Source organism: Crocodylus porosus, unplaced genomic scaffold (assembly GCF_001723895.1).
Source record: "Crocodylus porosus isolate Cpor-Errol unplaced genomic scaffold, CroPor_comp1, whole genome shotgun sequence".
Classification (NCBI taxonomy): domain Eukaryota; kingdom Metazoa; phylum Chordata; order Crocodylia; family Crocodylidae; genus Crocodylus; species Crocodylus porosus.
Genome location: NW_017728951.1, coordinates 7,510,914 through 7,534,836, shown reverse-complemented (window position 1 = coordinate 7,534,836; position 23,923 = coordinate 7,510,914). Strand labels below are relative to the sequence as shown.

General features: G+C 42.0%; 1 protein-coding gene across 6 annotated transcripts in view; it reads right to left on the bottom strand.

The window, feature by feature from the left end:
• Positions 1 to 23,923, bottom strand: part of ADAM12 (ADAM metallopeptidase domain 12) — a 335,949-nt gene that overhangs the window by 56,362 nt on the left and 255,664 nt on the right. The window lies entirely within an intron of this gene.

Below are 23,923 nucleotides of genomic sequence, written 5' to 3'. Positions count from 1 at the left end.
TAATTATTTGGTAGAGGGGAAGGGAAATCATAACTAGAATATGACAGTTGGCTCAGGCATGTTATTTAAGTAAATCTGGAGCTTGTAAAAGGGAAGGGAGTAATTGTCACATGGACTGAAACCATCCAGAGAACAAACAGGGCAAACTTCCCTGCCAAGCAGCTCCAACCCAAATGGAGGCATGAGAAGGGGTTCCAGTGTAACAGTACTTTTTATCATGTCATAGACCACTGTCTTGTAGGAATTAACTTCAGACCATCATCACAGAAAATCTTTGAAGAATCTTCTGAGGGTAACTGCAGGGTCACTGCTACTGGCTTGGATGGATTAGGATATTGATCCAGGTACTGAAATACGTCATTTATCCTATTACCTGGGTCACCATTGGGTCACAATAACAATTTACGTCATTTATCCTATTACCTGGGTCACCATTGGGTCACAATAACAATTTATTTCATAAAGATCATAATTATTTTTTCTGTACAGAGACTGCACACGGTCACACTGGGCATGTCTACATGTGCAGTTACTCTGTAGTAAGGGGTTTTTACGCTGGTGTTTACACTTGGAGGTGTTACAGCGCAGTAACCCTGTGTGTGTGGACTGACTTGGGACTAAAGTTAGTCCCAAGTCAGTCCACACACACAGGGTTACTGTGCAGTAAGGTAAACTATGCATGCCTTACTGCGCAGTAACTACTTGGGCCTAAATTTGCTACTTGTATCATGGAGGTAGTAAATTTATGCCCAAATCAGCGTAAGTTACCATAGATACTGCACAGTATAGGCATGCATGTGTAGACATGCATCCCTACTGTGCAGTAATTTTGGTTTTTACTCAGTAACCTAAGTTACCACGCAGTAACTGTGCACATGTAGATGCATCTACTGAGCATAACTTAAGTCCAAGCTAAGCCCTATGTTAAGACTGTAAAGGGGACATGAATGGTGCAAAGTCTTTCTCTGTCATTTAAGCCAGGAAATGTAACCCACAATGGACAATTTACATTTAAGCAAACCTTCTGAAGACACAAACACATAGCACCAAAATCAACCCAGATACAACATAACTGATATCAGTGGGTTTGCTTCAGGGTAGAATTTGGCCAATGCTGCCTTTCTATTGTTTTTGAACTGACAATATTCCATAACATCACTGATGTCTCTTCAGTATGGAAACTAGAGTGGGTGCAGAACCTCATGCAAAGAATACAGCAGTCTCCATTAGAAGCACAATGTCATTTTTCACATGAGACATTCACTGTAATGACAGAATCCCTAGTGAAGTGATTCCATAAGAAACGAAGTCTGGTTTTGTTCCCATCAGCACATTTTCCATTCATTTATATTTATATAAGATATGTAAATGTCAACTGCTTTCCTACACATGCTCTCTTAAGCCTGGCCCATATCAAACTGTTCTATTTGGTAAATAAGTGAAGTGAGAACAATCATTTATTGTGGGAATAAGCAAGTCCCCATTATGAAAAATGGAATTCTTCATTAATGCTACCAGTGCTGCACACTCCACAAGCTGCAGACCTTTGGATGAATAGGGGAGGCTAATATATCCCTTCAGTTTCAGTGACAGCATCCCTAAAACAAGGTTGGGGAATATTATGGTACAAATACATACGAGAGACAGTTCCTGCCCCAGAAAGCTTATAGTTTAAATAAAAACAGAGAGGGTAATGTCTATTTTATTTTTAAGAGGCCTGCTATTTTTTGAACATCCAATTTGAAACAAATATATAAGGCTGGATTTTCAGAAGTGCTGAAAAGTTAATTAATGAGACCTGCAGTTGTTCAGTTCCTCCAAAAATCAAGCACATATTGTCTAACTGTGTACTAAAAAATGGAGGCGTAGCCACTTTTGATAATTATGGCTTCCTCGCCTTGCCCAAGATCACAGAGTAAGTCAGTGGCACAGAGAGAAACAGATTTCATGATTCCTAGGAGCAGACCCTCCACTGTTGTAAATGGGTCTACTTCCATTGATATCAGTGTAGTGTCAACTACTGTAGAGCCACTAAAACTTGTCTCTTGATGCCAACACTCCTAAGCACCTTCCCCATCTCTAAAAATCCTGTAGTTTAGTAGGTTTTAACCTTCAAGACATTATTAAAGCTTGTAATCTTTTCAATTTACATTTTTATGTTTCCCTTTAAGAGGTATTTCAAAATGAAACTGCTCATGTTATGTTTCAAATGCTCCACATGTCCTACCTAGTATTTTACAATAATGAATACAGAGAACATTAGAAACAAATACAGAGAACATTAGAGCAGCTGTGTATTAAGCAGTAGGTAAAAGACAACCTCATTTGATACCTAGACTGACTTCCAAATACAGACCTGTCAAATTACCTGAAACAGCACATAACTTATGTATTCACAGATTTTGTCCAAAGTTAGACAAGTGTCATAAGGATGGAGCTGTGTTTCAATCTTGCATCTAAATGATGGATCTGTTTGTAAATATTTTAGGTAAGATGTTTTGTCTGTCTTTTTTTAAAGAATGCAATCATTTAACTAAAGTAACTCCCACATACCTAATGCCAAAACAGTAGCTTGAAGATTTGGTGTGCACTGAATGTCTGTTCTGTTACAGGTTTAAACCAGTTTCTGATCACTTAAACTGGTTTATGTGTAATGTCTGTCCCTAGCCTGTAGGACCCTCAGATTTTGCAGTCTCTCTTCTATGTAATCCCAATCCCAACCCCTGTGGCAGGGAAAAGGGATACAACCGAGACAAGGAGATTGGGTGGAGCACTCCATGGATTCCTGGATGCTGTGATGGCTCCAGGCAGTCATGTGCAGGCAGCATACAAGAGATCAGCTTGTGGAGGAGTTGGTTCAGCAGCCAAACATCTCAGAATTGCCACAGAAGACGACTTTTGGAGCTGCACTGCGAGGATTAGTTTAGAAAGACAGAACTCTTTCTCTCGTGCAGAATTAAAATATGAAGTTTGCTTCAAAGGAAACTAGATGTGTGACAACTCTTTTTTTCCCCTAGCCTATCTTGTGCTCTCTCTTTCTACTCCCTCCCCCTCTCAACTCTTTTATAGTTTTAATCCTTAGAGCATCATTAAAGTGGAGCACAGAATTGGGCCATGTAGTTACAGATGACATCAAAGCTCTCACTTGCATAGTTCATGGTCAGTAGCTTAAAAACAAGCCTCGATTTCTTCTGTAGCTTTTGGCATGTTTTTTAAAAGATAGCTTTTACACTTCTAATTAATAAATATGCATAAATCAAGCTAGTGCTCAATTTAATTGATATATAGCAGCAAGAGCTTGTTACATTACCATGAAATTTCCAGGATTCTAAAAACAAAGCCCTTCTTTCACCTAAATATTTAAACTTCACATATACATGCTTTAGGTTTATTTGAATATAGCCCTAGGAATACTGCATAGTCTCAAAGTTGATTTGAATAATATTCACCTCAAGTGCCTAGACTGAATTGCCACAGCTCCAACTGAGACTTGACCTCTTCTGTTACTTTCAAGGTGAGGATTTAACTACCAGAAATATCCAAAAGGGAGATTTTACAATGCTTAATGCAAGGTGTCGGAGTAGAAAGTGGTGATGAAACAAATGCTTGGATGATTCTGAAAAATATTTTCAGTAGAGAAACAACACTTATGGCTTTATACCGTACGCACTATCATGGCTTAATATTTTTGCAGTCACAATACTGCCAAATAAAACATTATTAGCAATCTCTTTTATTTTGACAAATGTACAGTCAGAAAAGTTCTTTCTTGTTGAGAGGCCTATTGTGACTTTCATTCTGTGTTCAGGGATGAAGCAATACTAATCCAATTTATCAATCTTGACAGTGTTCTAACTGTATTCTGGAGTTATCTGCATTGCAAAAGCTCTATGGGAACTGTATTCAGACAACTGCTTTTCCTGTTGGAAACAGACAGCTAAGGAAAGTAGCTATAATCAGTTTGAATTTGCCTCTGGCTCTGGCTTTTGCTCTGTTTCCTTTTAGATCACTACCTCATTAATAAAAATTTGCTGGATTGCTGAGAATTCAGGTTTTACAATTTACTATTTAGAACTTGAGGTTAATCCAGTGCTGACTACATAAAAAAATAACAAGGCATGAAATACCAGAGAGAGGGATGAAAATTTCAAGCCAGGGATGGGGTTAGGAGAAACAGAGCAGCAGTTACAGTGTGCCTTCTAGTGACTGCTAGTGCTAGAGGAAATTGTACATAAGAAGCCAAACTAGATTACTCTGTGTTTAAATTTGTCCCACAAAACATAACATCCTCAGAGAGTGATAAGTAAAAAACGATAAATGGCCAAGGCTCTTGTTCCAAACACACTGCTGATGTTCCATTTCCTACTGATGCTTAGTTAGATTAAATGGACCAAATCTAGTATGGAAGAAAGTGTCTCAAGAAAGTGCCAGGTCTGCATTGCCTGGCAGTGGAATGTCATCAATTCCTAACAAGATTTACAGACTCTGGCATTTAAAAAAAGTGTTTCTTAATATCTCATATAGACTGGGTAGCAAGGCAATTTGTTTGAATATGAGGATCTGGTGATTATTGTTTGATTCTATCAGCCCACAGGAAGGTTGGTCAGGGACAGAGCCCAGGTGAAAAAGCAAAGTCTAGAGCCATTGCTTCCAAACACAATTACAGTATTTGCAGAGAGACTAGGATTTCTTTGGGTAATATCACTTATTGGGCCAACTGCATAGTTGGGAGAGTTAGGCAAACTTTCAAATGCAAGACATTCTTCTTTGGGTCTTCTAGGTGTCTTGCATTTTAAAGCTTGTCTAACTCTATCCCAACTTTGCAGTTGGCCCAATAAACAGTATCACCCAAAGAAATACTTTCCTTTCATGTAATTCCTCTACCATCATGGCTACTAAAATCACTCTAACACCACCACATTTTTTTCAGACAAACCAATATAAACCTTTATTGCAGAACAACAAGGAAGTTTTTTTACCTCCCTGCTGCCATCTGACACCTCCAGGGAAGGAATTCTACCTGATCAACACATCAAAGAGCTACTCAGCACAGCTCACAAAGAAACTTTCATGGACCCAGAGGGACAGACTTCCATCTTCACCTCCCTCTCTGCAAAAATGAAGTTTATTTCCTATCTATGGGGACTTTTTACCATCTTATACCCTCTACACTTTTCCCAGAGCCTGACGAAGGGACTTTGATCCTGAAAGCTTGCAGAAAAGGACAGTTTTCTTGCCATTTTCCAGTTGGTCTAATAAAAGGTATCATTTTGGAACCAAGAGTTCTAGTTTTTTGTATGTCTTATAAGCTCACAAGGCTTTTTTCCAACTATAAATACACCTGGATTTCAGTGAAGATTTTCTGTTCTGCATATACATACTACAACTCTATTGTTAACACTGCAACACTCTGAAGACAGAAAAAAATACTAGATAATTCTTAAGGGGTGATGATATGCAGATTAAGATGACCCATAGAGTATCACCAAGTGATTATAGCATCAAGTATATAACTTCTAGTTCAAAAGCTGCCTACAGAACTATATTCTGCATGTAATGTATACTGACAAGATAATATGTAAGCATGAGCTACTTCAAACTCAGCCATGACAAATGCCACTATCACAGGGTGGACTGACTCTTCGAGGGATTTGGGCTCTATTTTTTTTCCTCTACTGCCATGGCTATTTATATGCTGCTGAGGATGGGGGAGGAAGCCCTAAAACACATGGTGGATAGAGAAACTTGGCTGGTACTAACTACCTTGTGGGGCAGAAGTAGAAGACAGAGGAGGAAAAGCTACCAGTCAGCAGGACTCAGGTTTGGGGGAAAAATGTGGAGCCCAGAAGCAAACAAGCTGAAGAGTTGGGGGGGTGACTGGTTTTGATTTAAGCTGACTCTCGAACTATGATTTTCTTTTAATAAACCAGAACCCAAGAAAGAGTGTTACCTGACTCACAAAGGGCTGGGTACAGTTCTTGAGATAACTGAAGTCGGAAAGTATGGCAGCAGTAGAGTCAAAGGCCAGATTGGGTTAACTTAATGTGATTGCTGCACCTCTAATGTGGATACTTGGCTCAAGTGCCATTTGAAACCAGGTAGCTATAAGCAAATGCCCTGACCCATGTCATTTGTAACACTTTAAACTAGTGAAACTGCTCTAGCTGTAAAATTTACACCTCTCATCCTTTATTCTACTTTATTTTTTGTTCTTCTTTTAGCTTGGACAATGAAAGTAGGTGGATTAGTTTTAAATTTGTATCTAATCTACACCTATTTTTATTTCTGAGAGGAAAAATGGAAGCAGTTGAGAATTATTGGATCAAGGTCCTCAGACAGGCAAATAAAAGCTTGCACTCAAAGGTCCCAAAAGATGCTGACAAATGCAGAAATATCAATATGGGCACCTGGGTGACATCCTGCACTCAATGAAGTCAATAGATGTTCTACTGTTGGCTTCAGTGGAATAAGGCTTTCACATTTAACTTTGATCCACAGCCAGAAAGATATAATTGACCGAGTTTAGTGCTACCTCTATGCCAAATTAAAAAGGATCTGGGTAATGTGAAAACTCCATTGGATACTAGCGTTGTTTTGGCATTTGATTTTCAAAAACTTTACCTTTTGTTACCTTACCTTTTTTGTTGTGCCATCTATTTAAACAGCTGGCACTAAGTATCCTTGTATTTCTGCCATTAGAAATTGGAGTAAGTATACAGTGAGTTCTCTAATACTCTTTGACATTAAAAAAGGGGGAAAAAGCACTTTCCACACTGCAATTCTTTTGGTAAAATGGACATCTCTCTTTTCAGAATTTTAAACGTTTGTCAGATCTGTTCCACATACAATAGAATCTGTGATTCCTATGACAACTGTGGCAAAAATACAGCCTTAGGTATCATTTAATTACAGTGCTCCAGACATCCAAGCCAACTTCATCTCCTAAAGTGATTCAGGGCATATAACATACGTCCAACAAAGAAGCACTTTACAGATACACCCTCTAGGGTAGATTTCCATTTATATATAGAGAATTGGACATTCATCACCACCAGTTACAATGGAAATGATGTGCTTAATTTTCAATGGGGAGTATTGTACTGTACTGCATTGCAGATTTACTCCTGCAAGCTAAAATGTTCCAGGGATAAGATGGAAAGTCAAAACAAAAGTACATAGAAATATCTTTATATGATTTGTTCCCACAGGTCACAGCACTAAAAGTCCTGGAGGAAAAAAATGTTCCTAACAGTGCTATCTTCTGTATGTACAGTATACTGTGAAAAAAATGCAGCTGAACTCATACATACCAGCATCTAGTGTTGGTATGGTAATAAAATAATACAGATTTTGGATACGTTGTGTGGTGGAAAAACATGATTTGTCCTTAAACAGTTGCTGTAAATAGCCAGAACAAAAATAAAATGTGTTTTAATCTGAGAAGTAATGTTACACCATGTCAACTTCAGTTATAGAAAATGCAGGTTGTAAATCTGTATGGGTTCTGCTCTAGAATACAATGAACAAGCAAAAAACACTGTGGTCTCTCACAGCACAAATTTTGTCTCCTGAATTGTTAAAAAAAAGATTCTAAACAAACCCAACTACATAGGCCTCTGTTTTGTTAAGCGACCAACTACTGCGAGGGACTAGAAAATCTGTCTATTATAACTAATGTTACTAGTACTTGAACTCTGACTCTTCCCCCCCACCCCTCCGAAAACCAATAAAATGCATTTATAATGTACCTGAATTATTAATAAAGAGGGTACCAAATGGGCATGGGCTGTCTCTTGGGGGCACATAGTGAAGTTTTAGAAGCTAAATGAAGTGCTGACATAAGTCTATTCTGTAATCTCATAACTGCTTCCTACTAAAGGAAGAACTGGAATGTAATGTACTAAATTACTAGGGCATAAGGATATGTTGCTTAAGTTTTTAAAAAAAAGCATTTGCACTGCTGGCAAAACAGAGCTAGTTCTGTCAGAAGCAATTTATTACATCAGTATATCAACTTTATTAAAAAAAACAAGAGCTCTGTCCCTGCACAGGACTCACTAGCACTGGGCTGAAGACATAAACAGTTTCAGAGTTTAATTAGGAACTGTTTACATCTTAAAGATAATTTCATTTCTTCACATCGTTACAGAGATTTGGTTCTGCTGATTCTGCAATTTAATGCCTGTAAACAGCAGGCCTGAGAAATGTAAAGCAAAGTCTGTTCCACTACAAAACAAATTAAGAAGGGTCAGGAAATGCAGCGTTAACTCAGTGAACTGCCCTTTGATGACTCCCATGAAGTATCTGGAACAGAGAGTAGAACTGAGTTGGGTAAAATCAGAGACCCTTCTCTATCTCGCCTCCTCCATCTCCATCCCACATCCATTTGGCCCTTCACCTCTTTTAGTACTGAACACCAGTCCAATTTTTTTGGACATTCAGGAGTGTTCAAATAAATAGCTTTCCACTTCCAGATTCAAGCTGAGACTGGTACCAAAGCCAAAAGGCTGTTTTCATGGCACATCTGGCTGGGATCTCAAGCCAGCTTGCAGGAAATCTCATGAGCATGTGTGTTTTCACAGTCTAAATGTGCAAACTCAAAAACTTCAGAGAGTTTTTGAACAACTTAGTTAGATGATACAGAATCAAGTCCTGAATTTCCTGAGGTTGGCTTATTCTTTTTTTCCAAAGAATGGGGTTGCACTGAAACACCTAATGCATAAGAGGGCATGTTAAACACAAGGCCAAAGTCTTCTCCCTTCTCTTGAGTAGTGTTTAAATTGTTTTATTATTTATAATGTGCATGTTGGTTCTAACTTCCTTTTGCACATATCAGTCATAAAAACACAGATCAAACAAACACCGCTGACAACATATCAAAGCTCTCATAGAAGTATCAAAATTGACCCTAATGAGTAGAATGGCTCCCACAGAGACTTGAACCAACTGTCTACCATGCATACATATATTTAGACAGATTATGAAATCTGTAATACAACAAGCTTCTATTTGGTGTGCAGTGCTAAACATCATTAATGGGAGATACATAGGAGGGAAAAGCTGAAGCTTAGTGATTGTGGTTAGATTTTTTAGAAGGGCTTAGCTTCAACTAGGTTAGGTAGCTCAGCCCAGAGAGTGGATAATGCATGATGATGGGCTGTTGTGGAAATGAAGCCGGCAAGTGATAGTACCATGGAAAAGTAGGTCAGGAAAAGACCTCAGGAGATCACCTTGTCCAGCCAAGGTGGGATCATCCTTGACTAAACCATTCCAGCCAAGTATTTGTTTAACTCAGTGGGTCTCAACCTTTTTAGACTCAATGGATTCAAGGCACTCCTACATAGATTTGAAGCATGCCCTCCAAAAATACCTGTTCTTGATTTTTCACTCAGTTTTTGATTACAGAAAAATAGTAAAGCACTACTTCTGTTGAAAAGAACTCAGAAAGCTCACAACAGGTCAGAATGCTTTTAACACTGTAGATTCCTATTTTAAAACTGGGATTATCTTGTGAATCATATTTACATACCTAACAGTGAAAACACTGTGTGCCATTCTGCAACACCTTTGAAAAGGTCCCAAGGATAGAGATTTTATGCATTTCACTACAAGATCCACTGGATGTTAAGAACTTTTTCAAATATCACCTCATGGTTGGGTAATGAGCACTTGAAAATCTAGCTTTTAATAAAGATGCAGGGATCTGAAGAGGATGACTAGGTCTGAAAACAGGAAAATGAAAAAGAAAGAAAACCATCCATGTGAAAACATGGGAAGGATTAGAAAAAAGTGAAAATACATTATTGGAAATTGCAGATAAGAGGTGGCAGACTTCAGACTGCATCAATAATCAGATTGCTAAAATATATGCTAAATAGATTAACCTAAATTACAATTAATTATTCCTCAAGTATAGAAATACAGAAAGGCAACCAATAATAACCAGAAAAGAATAATGCACCTTCCAGGGTACTACCATTAGGGCCTCAAAATATACCGTCTCCCATTCACAGGAAAACCACCCCGCCAAAACTACTGCTGTCCAAAACGGACAGAGCTAAATTTTCAAAACAACTTTCTCTGTTGAGTAGTTGTTTACAACGTGTAGCAAAAAACAGGGTTTTTTTGCATAAATAAATCTTGGACAATTGGACTAATATAAAGAAGTAACACACAACTTTACCTGTAGTGATGCAAATGGGAGAGGTGAAGTTCATAAAGGACAGTGTTGCTTGGTGCCTCTGTTTAACATCTCATAAAGAAAAAGCTATGGACAGTTGACACTATTTACATGGAAAAGACCTCATTTTTTAATATTTTGTTTAGATTTAATTGTAGCAAATGCACCCCAACTCTGAGTGATGAATATCTAATTGTGCCTAGAGGAAATTAGAACATACTTTCTACTGGCAAAGCTCTTTTCAAGCAGTATTTGAAAGAACCCCTCTTGATACTACTGAAAGAAAAGAAAAAAGGAAAGAACTATCTCAACTGAGCAAATTAAATTAACTTGGAAGGGTAATGATGGCTAGAAAATGGTATTTAGAGGTTTGCTTTTGGGACTTGGCTTGTAGGTAAAGTAGATATGCATTAGAACAATGGTTCAGGGAAATGGCAAGGGTTAATTGATTTCTAAAAGCCTGTTTGTGACAACTTTTCCTTCAAGGCCCACTGTGCCTGAGATAGGCAAGTAGCAAGCAGACACACAGGCTGGGAAACTGAAGACATGCACCACAGCGTTCCATAACAGAGATAAGAGATTCTGCATCATTGGTGCCAGGTCACAGTGCCTAACTGATGTGCCTTTAGATTTCTGGTTTTGGGGAAACAGACCAAATTAAGAGGACACTGGAAACAACTTAATTAGGATGTTACGGGTTTGTGAAACAAAGGAATATGCTGACAGGACAAAATGACAGCATGATGACCACAGAGTAACCAATCAACAATGCCCAGAGATGAAGAGTTATCAGAGGAGGGAAAGGATACAAAAGAAGAGATTTCAGATAGCAAAGGGTCCCTGAGAGGGGAACCCGAGGCTACCATGGACAGAGGGGCATACCACAAGCCCATCTCATCCACCCCATGGGGGGGGCGGGAATGGGGGGAGGAGGTTGGGTCTTCATCTCTGACCTCCAGGCTACTGACAGCTGATATTCATGACTAAACCTCAGAGTCAAGCTCATGTACTGGCCAGGTGTTCCTTGACTCTGTGACAGCTCTAGGACTGGTACCTAAAGAATTGTTTGCATTATTTTTATCTGCTATCACTGCATGTCAATAAAATTCTCCTGTTATCGAATGGAGAGGTTGATGTCAATCTGAGGGTTTGAGTCCACCTGAAACAAAGTATCTGGATCATATATCCGGTGCCAACAGGTAATTAAACAGACTCTAACCAGGGACATTTTTGCCCTCATTTAGGCTATGCTATCCACTCCTTCCCATTATTGATTTTTGTTTTCTTCTAACTGCAAAAGGTTTCAATTTTAGCTAAGAATATATTGATAACCAGGGATGCTTTTATAATTTTCTAAAAGAAAGTTTCCTCTAAACCTTAGCAGTAAATATAATTATATATTTTTTCCCAACTTTATGCGGAATTTACTGTGCACTTCATGTTCTCAATTATTTCCCCCAAACTTCAGTAAGTAAAGTAAAAGGGTGAATTAAAAGGCCTTTAATCAAAATTAATCATCACTTTCTACTGGGAGGCACCGTCCTACAAAATCCTATAAACTAATTGTCAGTGACCAAGAGGTTAAAAGAATTGGTTTCAGTTCCATTTCTTTTTTTCTCCTTCACTTTGTTTTTGACTATTGCACAAATAACTGATTTGACACAGATCTGAGCTCAGCCAAGACTCAGAAGATATTTCTGTCCTCGGAAAGTCACAGGGTCTGCATTTCCATTTCACTGCACCTTCTGTAATCATCTACTCCTAGACAAAGTGAATTTAGAAGGCTACCAGCTTGGGAATGTAGCATTTCATACTACTTTTCCATACTCATTAAACCCCCCGTACCTGTAATCCAATCCCTGAAAAAATAAAGTAGTAAAATATCAGACACATGTAAATGAATCTCTGATTTTGTTGCTACCACTTCCTATTGCCACACCTGGATCTATGCCTTTTCAAAGGAGTCTATCCCTTTAAGGCATGTTATGGTGGTAGAGTATGGGGATTGTCTCCCATTACTGCAACCCCAGGTCATGCCCTGGCAAAGAAAGACAGTTCAACTCCTTGACAATGCAGAATGATTTTCTATGGTACATTTTCTTGCTAGAAAAATCTGAATAGCTAGGACTTTAGGCACTCCTACTGGGGGGAATAATCTGCAGTTGCACAAGACTCACTAATATTGCCCTCCTTTCTTTATTTCACCTTTTCTAAGTAACCCCTTGCATACACTCCACAAGAATTTCTCTTCCTAATTGACAGAAAGATTTTTTTTTATTTGCATGTAGTTCCATGTATAGCCATCCCACTCATTTGTAGACCCTTCAGCCTTTCCTTACAAGCCAGTCCAACCTCCTAATCACCCTTGTTATTCTTCACTGAATCCTCTGTCTCTAGTTTATTTTTAAGTAATGGTCAGCTGATAACATAATGGAAATTATTAAAACTTTGTTCCTTAGATCCTTAGAATCAAGGCTAAGATTTAGTCCCAGCCAGTGGTAGTAAAACCTTGAAAATTCTTCAGTTCAGCTTCTCACTCCCTCCTCCTCCCGCTACCATCATACAGGGTAGGTACTGACTGGGCATGCGTACAAAGTAGGCTTACTGCACAGAAAAAAATACTGTTCAGTAAGCCTACTGGGGAACACGTCTAAACGTGTGCCCCCTTGGGAGCACATGTGCTCCCACCCTTCTCTGTCTCCCTGCAGCAGCCAGGAGGAGCTCCAGGCTCCCCTTGGGTGCTAGACCAGGGGCTGGCAGGGAGCACAGGGCCAGGAGATGGCTGTCTTCTGGCTCCATACACATTGGGAGGTGTCCTGATGTACACAGGGTGGGACAGTTGCTGCTGTAGAGCTCTCCCACCACATTCACATGGGGACAAGCTCTATGTCCTGTGTGGCTTCCCCATGGCTAGATGGGACCTGTCCCCATCTGAGGCAGATCCCAGCCAGCTCCAGGCTTCACCTCACCCCCACAGCTGTTTCTCAGCCCCATGCCCTGACCAGCACTTGCAGGTAGCAAGTTAACCATGGAGTAGACCAATTTACTGTGCAGTAAGTGTCTGCATGTGTAGACAGTGATGCTGCTACACAGTAAAATTGGTCTACTGTGCAGTAAAGTGTCTTGTGAAGATGTGCCCACTGGGTACAAAATGGTTTTCAGCTTCCACCTACACTCTCCATGGAAAAGAAGAGTGGGTTTAGCAGGGTTTGCTGAAGTTGGCAGCTTGCTCTGCATGCCAACCTTCTTTGAAAGTGGAAAACTTCTACTTCAACCTCAACCATAACTTAAGGATATTTGATCTTGAAATTAGATTAAATTAAATGGATAGAAGAGAAAGCAAAGAGGGCATGGTATGGAGGGCAACATTTAAGGTAGAACTTTCTCTCCTCCACAGCAAGGCACCAAAAGGACAGGAGTGCATACTCAAGTCAGGCATTTTTTAGATCTCCCCCTTCTATGTTACCAGAAAGATAATTCTGCTGCATCAAACTAAAAAACATCAAAATTAAAGGCTTGGCCCTGGGAGCTTTTGCATAACAATTCCAAGTATCTTTGACTTTTTATGATGATATGATTTCGCAACAAGATTTTTTTTCATGATCCTGGCGAGAGCAATGCATTTCTATGAGATAAGAGTGAAAGGAGCTTTCCTTTATAGCAAATCAGCAGGTCATTGGAACCCTACTGAAAAAAAAAGATTATAATAGACCTCACATATGGATGTGATTGCTAAAGCTGGCTTTCATTAGCCAGCTCTTCTTCTATCATTAACACCTGAATTTCAAAAAGGATAGATAACAAGGTACAAAAGAGAACTGTCTGCTATTGAAAAAGGACATATTTATAGTATACTCATCTCAAATAAATAGTTACTGTGTAAATTCCCTACATGTGAGTGATAATAAGAGACTGCTACTCAGCAAGCACAAAGAGATGGGCTGTTTGAAACCTCAAAGATCTGAGTTCATATGATGACAGCAAACTGAATGAGCAGGTTCAATTTTGTGCCTGTTGGGGCTGACTTGGAAAACAAGTGTTCCAAATAGCAAACTGCTTTGGAGAAACTTGCCACTCATTTTATGTGGCAAAAGTACAATGGGGCAGAGAAACAAGCTGTTCTACCATTCACATACAAACTAGTTTCAAACTCTAGTGAAAGCAGTTTGCACAATGCTAATGGAAGAGTATATAAAAGTTACATTTCCAACGATACTGATTAGACAAACTGCCAGTATCCTTTTGCCCTCCATGTTGAGCCAAATTCTTCTTTGCATTACACTGATATTGATTGAAAGCAATGCCACTGGCTTACTCTGGGTTTGCACTAATGTTACTAAGCATAATTCTGTCACTCATTTCATATGGTAAAATTATAATGGAGCAGAGAAACAAGCCGTTGTACACTCGCACAAAATTTAACAAGAATTTAGCCTGCAATTTCCTCACCTTCCTGAACATGAATATGCTAGAACTGGACTCATCACCCAGATGCATTAAGGAACATGAGTCATAGAAGCCTTCCCTTTCCAAGCTGATATCTATTTTACTAGGTTTAATACAGTATCAGCTTCAGCGGGAATTTAGAATGAATTTGGGTTACAAAGTGGCTTCCACTGTTTGTTTTATCTGTTTGGTTCTAACTCACTATTGTCTTCAAGAGAACCCAGCTCTCTAATCTGAATCCCTGGAGCAGGAAAAAAAACTATAACTAAAAGGAGCAAAAGAAACCTGACCAGTATTGTTAAAATGCAAATTTAAAAAAAGAAAATGTGTTGTCTAATTAAAAACAGAAAATATGTTGTCTAAAGTCTATGCCAACCACACAGTTGGCCCAATAAAAGATATTGCCTGAAAAAAATACTGCCTCCTGATATTTTCTGGACTTTCCTGACTATAACATCACTTTAATGCTCTTCATAATAAATCCATTTTAGTTGATACAGTTTAGCTATCATAAAAATCCCAACTTTGGTATTGGTCTTTGTGGGGGTTTTTTTAGAACATATTTGAATTTCAGGAGCAGCTGAAGTGCCAGGTGATCACTTTGCACTTTTTATCTGTAATTTGATACTGAATATTACACAAATAATACTTGGCTAAGTGTGTGCAAGTCTTTAAAGCATTTCTTGTTTATACAAAACGGGTACATGTCTTCTCAGTACTTTTTAAGACTAAAATCCGTGGGAAGCTCATTAATGGATAGATCCAACAGAGTTTAAATTCTGCACTGATCTCAGGAGACTGCTTCCACCAAGAAGTAATTTCTGAGATGAGGTTTTAACGTTAGCCTCTTCAAAGATTAAAATACAAACATTTAAAGAAGATGACAATAATTAATGAAATCACTTTTAAGTGAACTCCCCCCCCAATTTCCTTCATTACAGAACTATTAGTGACTCCAAAGTTAAACTGTAGGAGCCTTCCTATTCTAGGCCACTGTCATGGGGAGAAACAAGGGGGAAAACCCCGAGGAGCCAGGGGGGAACCATGGGAGCAGGAGATGGTTAGAGAAGGAAAAGAAAAAAAAAGAAGCAAACAGAAAAACTCTTACCTCTAGCTGGAACCGCGGCGAAGCTGGAAATGGCGGCAGGACCCGAGTGGCTCGTTAGCCGTGTCTTTATATAGTTGTGGCCAGCTGATAACATCAGCTGCAGGAGCCGGCCGGGGAAGATAAAAGGAGTCGTGGGCAAGGAAGAAGGGGAGAGACCAGCTGGAACACCAGAAGGGGAATCTCTCCCAGAGTCCCTGCGGAGGGGAGGAGCATGGGGGTTTGCATCCTGCAGCACAGGAAGAGAGATCAAGACCCTTTATGAGGAGAATGCCGCCAGCAGCAATGCAGGGGGTGAGAGTGCTGAGCAGAGACCCGGAGACAGAAGAGAGCAGGAGAGGTTTGAGACGCAGAGTTGTCCGCGTAGGGTCAGAAGAGTCAGGAGAAGCCAGAATGCCAGATCAGGTGGGACCGTAGAAGGCTCAGACAGCCTCAAGGAGGTACCCCAGGTGGAGGCTGAAGGTCACAGTCAGTGGGAAGGGCGACAGAAGACGGGCACTAGCCACATAGAGCCCCTTGCCAGGAGACGTGCCAAGGGGGATCACCGGGGGTACAGTGAATCCTCAGGCTCAGTAAAGAATGAAGGGGAGGATGTGGAAGACAACAGGCTGACTAAGATCCAGTCTACGCTTGTCAAGGGTCTTAGGGGCCGCAGTTGATTGGAGTAGGGCAGTCTGTAGGAGCAGGAGAAAAGGGGGCGAAGGCCATGCCTTGGTATCTGGTATTTCTTCATTGGTGATATTCTTTTTGGTGTTTTTTCCATTGTGCACTTTTGGAGGGATTGCTGGGTGAGGAGCCCAGGTAATTTACAGCCATGGGCAGGGCCAGTTGGCTGTGGGGGGAAAGGGGACAAAGTGGGCCTTTGGCCTGACTATCCTATAGCCTACTAGGAAAAGGGCGTGAAGCCTCAACTATCAGAGGGGCTTGGCCGAAGATCACAGGAGTCAACAAGGTGGGGTGTAAGGGCGAGGTAGAAGGGAGGTGGAGCCTCACCGTCCAGTGGTCCTATGCGTGAGAGATGCCAATAGTCAAACCCCACCACCAGGATAAGATCGAAGTTGTGGCAGGCAAGATTGGGGAGAGACTATCCGGGTCCAAGACACCGACTTGGCGGGACCACAGGAACAGACAGGCAGACAACCCCAAACATCCGGGAACACGTAGCGTGTCACTGGATGTTCGAAGCCAGGCGGGTACAGCCACATTTTTCCTATTCGCTATAGCTGTTGAGTAACTATTTCTTTTGGGGCTGTTACTTCTTTATGCTTTGCTTCAGCCTAACAGATTTTTCCTTCTGTTGTGACACCTTATTTAACTTACAGAAATTAAAGGACACAAAACAAGAAGAGAATGCATGTAATGGAATAGACTCAGGTTTCTTGAGATCCTCCTTCTTCCAATGTTTCTTATGTTCCAAGAATATTTTCCAGCTAGGAAACATTCATCTAGCATTCCCTTACTCATCAAACACTTAGCCTCCAAGCCTAAAAACACTTCAATGCAAGACAGTAACTGTACTCACAGGATTAGTCCCATAGATTAAGTATTTTGGTAAATATTCAGACTGGTAATTTTAGATTGACAAAATATTGTTTGACTTCTGGCATATATCTTTGAATGCTTATTACAGACAGGCAGCAGCTGCTTCATAGTTATGCTTGAAAATAAATCCTAAGGCTATGAGCCTGATGTTAAAACTTTCCTTTTATATCAATAATCACCTACAAAAGAAACTAGTCTCCTTGGATTTTTGAATGCCACATATTTTCCTAGGATAAAGTTTGCCTATGAAGCTTGGTAGAAATCAGAAAAGAGGTTTCAAAGTCATGGCATTAAAGTGTACCTGAGATTCACTTTTCAAACGAATTCTGTTTAGTTCATTGCAAAACAGATCAGCAAAGCACTGCCGACTTGAAGATAATCAGTAAATCCCACTTTAGCCAGCAGAAGTATCCACAATGATAAGCCTGTATTTACACTGCAACATTGGACGAGTCATTTGCTAACTGTTCTGTTTCCTTAAAAGTTTTTTTCCCATATTTTTATACTTAGAAACAACAATGGTCATTGTCACGAGGAGAACCAGAGGGGCAGACCCTGAGGAGCCAGGGGGAACCCTGAGGTCAGGAACCGGCCGGGGAAGGCAAAAGTAAAAGGAAAGAAACAAAAAACTTCTTGCCTGTAGCAGCATCCGTGGCGAAGCTGAAAATGGAGGGGGGACCTGAGCGGCTCGTTAGCTGTGCCTTTATACAGCTGCGGCCAGTGGATGACGCCGGTGGCAGGAGCTGGCCAGTGGATATAAAAAGAGCTGCTGACAAGAAAGCGGGGGAGAGACCTGCAGGGACCTTAACAGGGAGGTCCCTCCCAGAGCCACTACGAGGGGAAAAGGGGTGGGAAGCTGCCTCTCCCAACATGGGGGAATGCAGCGAAGTCAGCCACAGGAACAACACTGCCAGCGGTAGCACAGGAAGCGAGGAAGCCATCGTCTCTTGCTTAGACCAGGGACCCAGCCCTATAGACCGGAAAGAACGGAAGGAGGGTGACGCCAGGGGCTACTACCAGGTAGCCAGAGGGAGCAGCAGCCACCAGGATGCCAGACCTGGTGGGATCGTCGCAGGCTGCAGTGGGCTTGAGGAGACGCCCCTGGTGGGGGACAAAGGGCATCAGCAGCACGAGGGGCTGCAGAAGATGGGCCCCAGTGGCATAGAGCACTCCCAATGAGGGACATGTGGGAGGTGTGCAGAGAAGGGCCACCACTGGTCCAGTGAGCCCACAGGCAGGTTGAAGAGTGAGGAGGAGGGCATTGGATCTGGCAATCTAGCCAGGTCCCAGTTTATGGCTGTCTAGGGATCTTGGGCAACTGAGGCCTGGCATTGTTGAACTAGACACGAGTATAGAGGGCAAGAGGGCAAATAGATGTGCACCTTCCCCTTTCTGTGCACATCTTCATATTTTCTTTGTTGTTGATAACGTTTCTTTTGTTTCCCAACTTTGGAGGGGTTGTAGTGCAAGGTATCTAGGGACCATGTGTTGCTTAAGACCAGGAGAGGTTACTATCCCCTGGGAGGCCAGGCAGTAGTAAGGCACTGTGGGCAGAGGTAGGGTTAGGCCCCGCAGGCTGATACAACCATCCCCAGTGAGCATCTGCAGAGCCCCAACAGTCGGAGAAACCGGCCGAAGGACATCGTGAACCCATCAAGGCGGGGTGTAAGGGCGAGGTCATCCAGCTGTCCCATACTCGAGAGAACCCCAGCAGTCGGACACCCCACCACTGGAATAAGATACAAAGTCATGGCAGGCGAGATTGTGGGAGAAACTATTCGAGAGAGAGACATTCACTCAGTGGGATAGCAGGGACAGACAGGTGAGCACCCCTGAGCATCCAGGGCTGTGCGGCACGTGACTGGATGTTCGAGACCAGACAGGCACAGTCATACCTCTAAATTCCAGAAAAAAGTTTGAAAAACTAGTTGCCTGAAGTTTAGACAGAAAAAAAAATACTGTGACATGTTTCCTGTATAGGTACTGAAAAGAAGACAGCAGCATTGCAGGCAGGTAATGGCAGAAATTCTATGTAAACCACCTTGTGGGAAATATTAGTTAACACATCCTGCCATCATGGGCTGAAAGAAGGCAGACAGCTTTGAATCCTGAGACTGTGTAACATTGCATACGTTCTGATTCCTATTTGCTTTTCTTCTTATTTCCCTTAAATCTAAAAAGACTTTTAAAAACTTCTAACTCACAATGGAGTTGGTTATCCAGAGCTAGTGTATATACAAGGTTTAATTACATTTGACTTAGAAATCATAATGCTGTTTTTAAAAACCACTGGGCCAGCTACTCAGAGCAAAGATGAAGAATAGGGGATGATGATCCTCAGCTGGTGGATGGCTTAGGTATACCAGAAGGGTCACAATGACCCTGGATGGCCTTGGGACTACAAAAGCAAGGAAGTGGCTCAGAGCCTCCTTTCCTCCGCCTATTCCATTTTCTGGCTCATTGTCACATCACTGCAAGCTACGTGTTGTCTAAAGAGACACTTCTCTTGAGGTAAGCAGTGTCAACACTGCACATCCTGGGAGGATGCTGGATACATTAAAAGAGGAAACTGTCATAGTTTTAATAGTCTTGCTCTTCTCCATTTGTCAGTCTAAACCAGTTGTTCTCAATCTTTTTAGATTTAAGGCGCCCCTTGATAGACTCAAGACATCTCTCAGAAAATGTCAGCTCTTAATTTTTCACTCCCTTTTTGACTACAGAAAAATAATAGGGCAATTCTTCTGTTGCAAAGAGCTAAGAAAGACTACAACAGATCAGAATGTTTTTAATTCAAAGGATTCCTATTTGAAATTTCTGGAATTTCGCCTTGTGAATCATGCTTGTACATGTAACAGTGCTAATGTTGTATGACACTCCATGGCACCTCTGAAAGAACCTTGTGGCACTGTACGGTATTGCAGTACCTTGGTTGAGAATCACAGGTCTAAACAAATCTGAGCCTATTTAATATTGGGTACTGATATTTAAAACTGGTTGTTTAATATTTGGGAGCAGGCAGCCTAAGAATTTTTGGTATTCTAGGATTATAACCTACATTAAAGGGCAAAAATCATCCTCCTCTTCCCTGGACCAAAAGAATTTACATCAAATGACAAGGAAGAAGGAAGACAACCTAAACATTGTATTTTAGAGAATAGGTGCATAAAACTACCAATACATGAAAATAAGGAAAGCTCAAGGACAATGATGAGCAGGGACACAGCTTGTACTTTGAACAATAGACGAATCGCATCCAGAAACTTGAGTAGTGGTTAGATTTTTTTTTTTACACTGGTGACAATTCTCTCATTTCATGAATGAGGCAGGATTGTACAAAAATATAGTTTAGTGTTTCCTGAACAAGACCATGTGCAACAACTCAGCCTAGAAAGAAGGCAGGGCTGGGCATTAGAAACCTCCCCACCAAAAGCTTTCTTTTGAATATTAAAAAAAATTGTCTGAAGATTACTACATGGTCTTACCAAAATTATTCAAAAACCAGTTCTCCTTAATCCAGTGCTGTCTCCTTTCAATACATCATATAATCAGAAAAAATACTACATTACTGATTTACTTTAATCCTAATAATTTCCCTGCAATTCCCAGCATGGAAGGAAATTGCTGCATCTCTCTCACACTATTCCTCCTAATCTATGAAGGAAAGCCTTTCATAGCTCAGAGATCCATTCTTGGGAAAGCCAAGGGCTGGATGTGGAGCAGTGGAAAAGTCAGTGGAATGCTAATGGGGCATGTAACTCTATTGGACAAACCATCACTGCCTGAGCATGAGCTAATACCAGTAAAACCCTAGCAGTAAATGGAGCTGAGCTCATGAAAATCATAAGAAAGGCAGAAGATAGTAGAACCTGCCCAGAAATACAGGGTTTTCTATGCATGGCAATACTGTCTGTGCTGTTCTACCTTCATGGTTCCCTGACATAGTTTGGAAAAACTTCATGAAGTTTCCATTTTAACAGCCTGTCTGGTGAACACTGCTGCAGGTGGGGGCAGCATGCTTCACAGATGTTTGAAAACTTGCATATATCATTTGGGCACTGAAATCTCAGATCTGTCCACCCACTGCTTACATGGAATTAGGAGTTACCAATCACATTATGACTCCCCATAATCCTGTTTCTAATTCCAGTCTGTTTTCTTAGTATACGTAATAGCTGTGAGGTGTTGCAGTGCCACAAGGATATTTATTACTAGGGCTGTGTGAGGCTTTGGTTGCCAATTTGATTTGGAGGAGATTTGGCCTGATTCAACGTCCAAATCTCCAAATCCGAATTGAATCAGGAGAACAGTAAAAAGGCCTGATTTGATCTGAAGCCTCCGAATCAATTTGGAAAAGATTCAAAAGAGATTCAGGTAGTCTCCACTTGCTGCCAAAGGGAGCTGGACTGGGACTCTGTGCCGGTAAGTAGGGGGCAGGGTGAGAGGCTGGAGGAGCAGGGAGGGGACCATGGGGGGACCCCCACTAGGCCATATCTCCTGCCTGTTCCCCCAGCCCCCCTGAGCACTCCCGACCCCCACCCGCTCACTCAGTCCTGTCAATGGCTTCCCTGCCCAGCACCAGTGTCCTGGCACTTTAAGAAAAGAAGCAGCCATGCAATCATTAACTGCTGCAGCAGCTGTCAGGGCCTCTGGGGGCTCATGGAGGAGCCTCCCTATACAGTGTAGGGCAGTAGGGGATAGTGGGGATTGCCCCCCTGCCTGGTCGGAGCCAGTGAGTGTGGGGCTTTTTGGTTTTTTTTAAAACACTGGGATGCTGGGGCCAGGCAGGGAATCCTTTGATGGGGCTGGGAGAGTGGATGGGGGATGGGGAGTCATGGCAGAGCCCCCCCATGAAGCACAGGGCAGTGGGGGGCAGCGAGGATCTCCCCACCACCCCCTGCCTGGCAGGAGCCAGTGAGTGCGGGACTTTTATTTTTTTCCCTTTGAAGTGCTGGGACTGTGGGGCTGGGCGGGGCAGCCATTGCTGGGGCTGGGACAGCGGGTAGGAGATGGGGCCTGTTTGATTAGGAGATTCGGCCGATTCGACAGCGGCCACATTTCTGAATCAGATTCAGCTGAATCAATTTGGGACACAGATTCAAATCACCAAATTGAATCACTCTCCACCGAATTGGCTGAATCTGAATCCAAAGTGAATACTAGCTGCTTCAGACAGGCTTACTTATTACCTATTGTTTCAGGAAAGCCAAGCTATTTTTCTTTTCCAAACTTTAGATATCATTCATTTCCCCCAACAAACATGCACATCTCTCTTCATTATTTGTCCCCTGGATTGCTGTGATTGGCCAGAGGCCAGCACCATTTTTCCTGGCCTGAACAATAATGAGAGTTTGCCTTTGAAGATGATGCCAAAGCTGCTGTTTCGTTGACCAGCAGGGAGTTCTTTTGTACGACACTCCCTCTCCCCCTCAAGACTGCCTAACTCCTTTCTAGAAACATGCAGTCGCTGGCCCAAGAGACAGCAAATCCCTGAGTAAAACCATAGATCAGAGGTTGCAAAGATCTCCAAAGACCCAGCAGAGTGAAATATGCAAACAGACATCTCTAGATAATATAGGCAGCAGAACATATGTACACATGACACAATGTATTTGATTTTTCAACACTATGTGAAGAAAAAGAGGAGCTTACTGTAATTAATGAGTTGGACCAGAAGTCTAAAACCTCTTCCAGAAGGTGATAATGCATCTATAATCACCTTAAAAGATCAGGCTGGTAGTTTTACCTGCAGCGACACAGGGCCTTCTAATGCCCATGCTGAAGGATTCTATACTGACTCAGAAAGAAGACTGTCACTTATGGAGTTACTGGCATTGCCTCCTAGATCACCCTGTATTACTTCTTGGAAGACTTCCTTCCAAGTAGAGATCTGGTCCTGCTGAGCCTATCAGACCTGATTTGTAGGCCTGTGAAAAGTGGCAAGTATTCACTTTGGATTTGGATTCGGCCAATTCAGAGGACAATGATTCAATTCAGAGATTCAAAATCACTGTCCCAATTCAATTTGGATCAATCAGCTCAGAAAGATTTGGTGCCACTTCGGAGATTCAGCCATAGACTAAACAGGCAGCTGACACAGCTGCCTCCAGCTGGTAAATCTGTTGGAGTTGGGGGAGTAGGGAGGGAAAAGGCATGGGGGAGGGAGAGATTGGGGCTGGGACTGGGACATGCTGCCCAGCCGGGGTGGAGGGGTGTGTTACTCAAGGAGATGCAGGACATGAGCCTGGCAGCACTGGGAGCAAGGACTATGTCCTGCTGCTGCTTGCTCAGCTGGGGCAGGAGGAGACGGGACGTGGGCACAACTCACTCTGGGTGAAAGGGAGCAAGCGGCAGCAGCACTTGCTCCCAGCACTGCTGCCGCCGCATTGTGCGTGCCTCTCCTGCACCATCTGGGCAAGCGGCAGCATGGCATAGCCCACACTGCCATGCCCTCATCAGCGCTGGGGGTGGGGACTTTGCCCTGCTGCCATTTGCCAGTCAGAGCGGGGAGGTGGGCGCTGCTGCCATTTGTCCAGGCGGGAAGGGGGAGCATGGGATGTGGGTGCCGCAGCACTCAGAGTGGGGGCTATGCCCTGCTGCTGCTTGCCCTCTTCCTCCTCCCGCATCCCGCCCCCACCCTCCCAGCTGGGCAA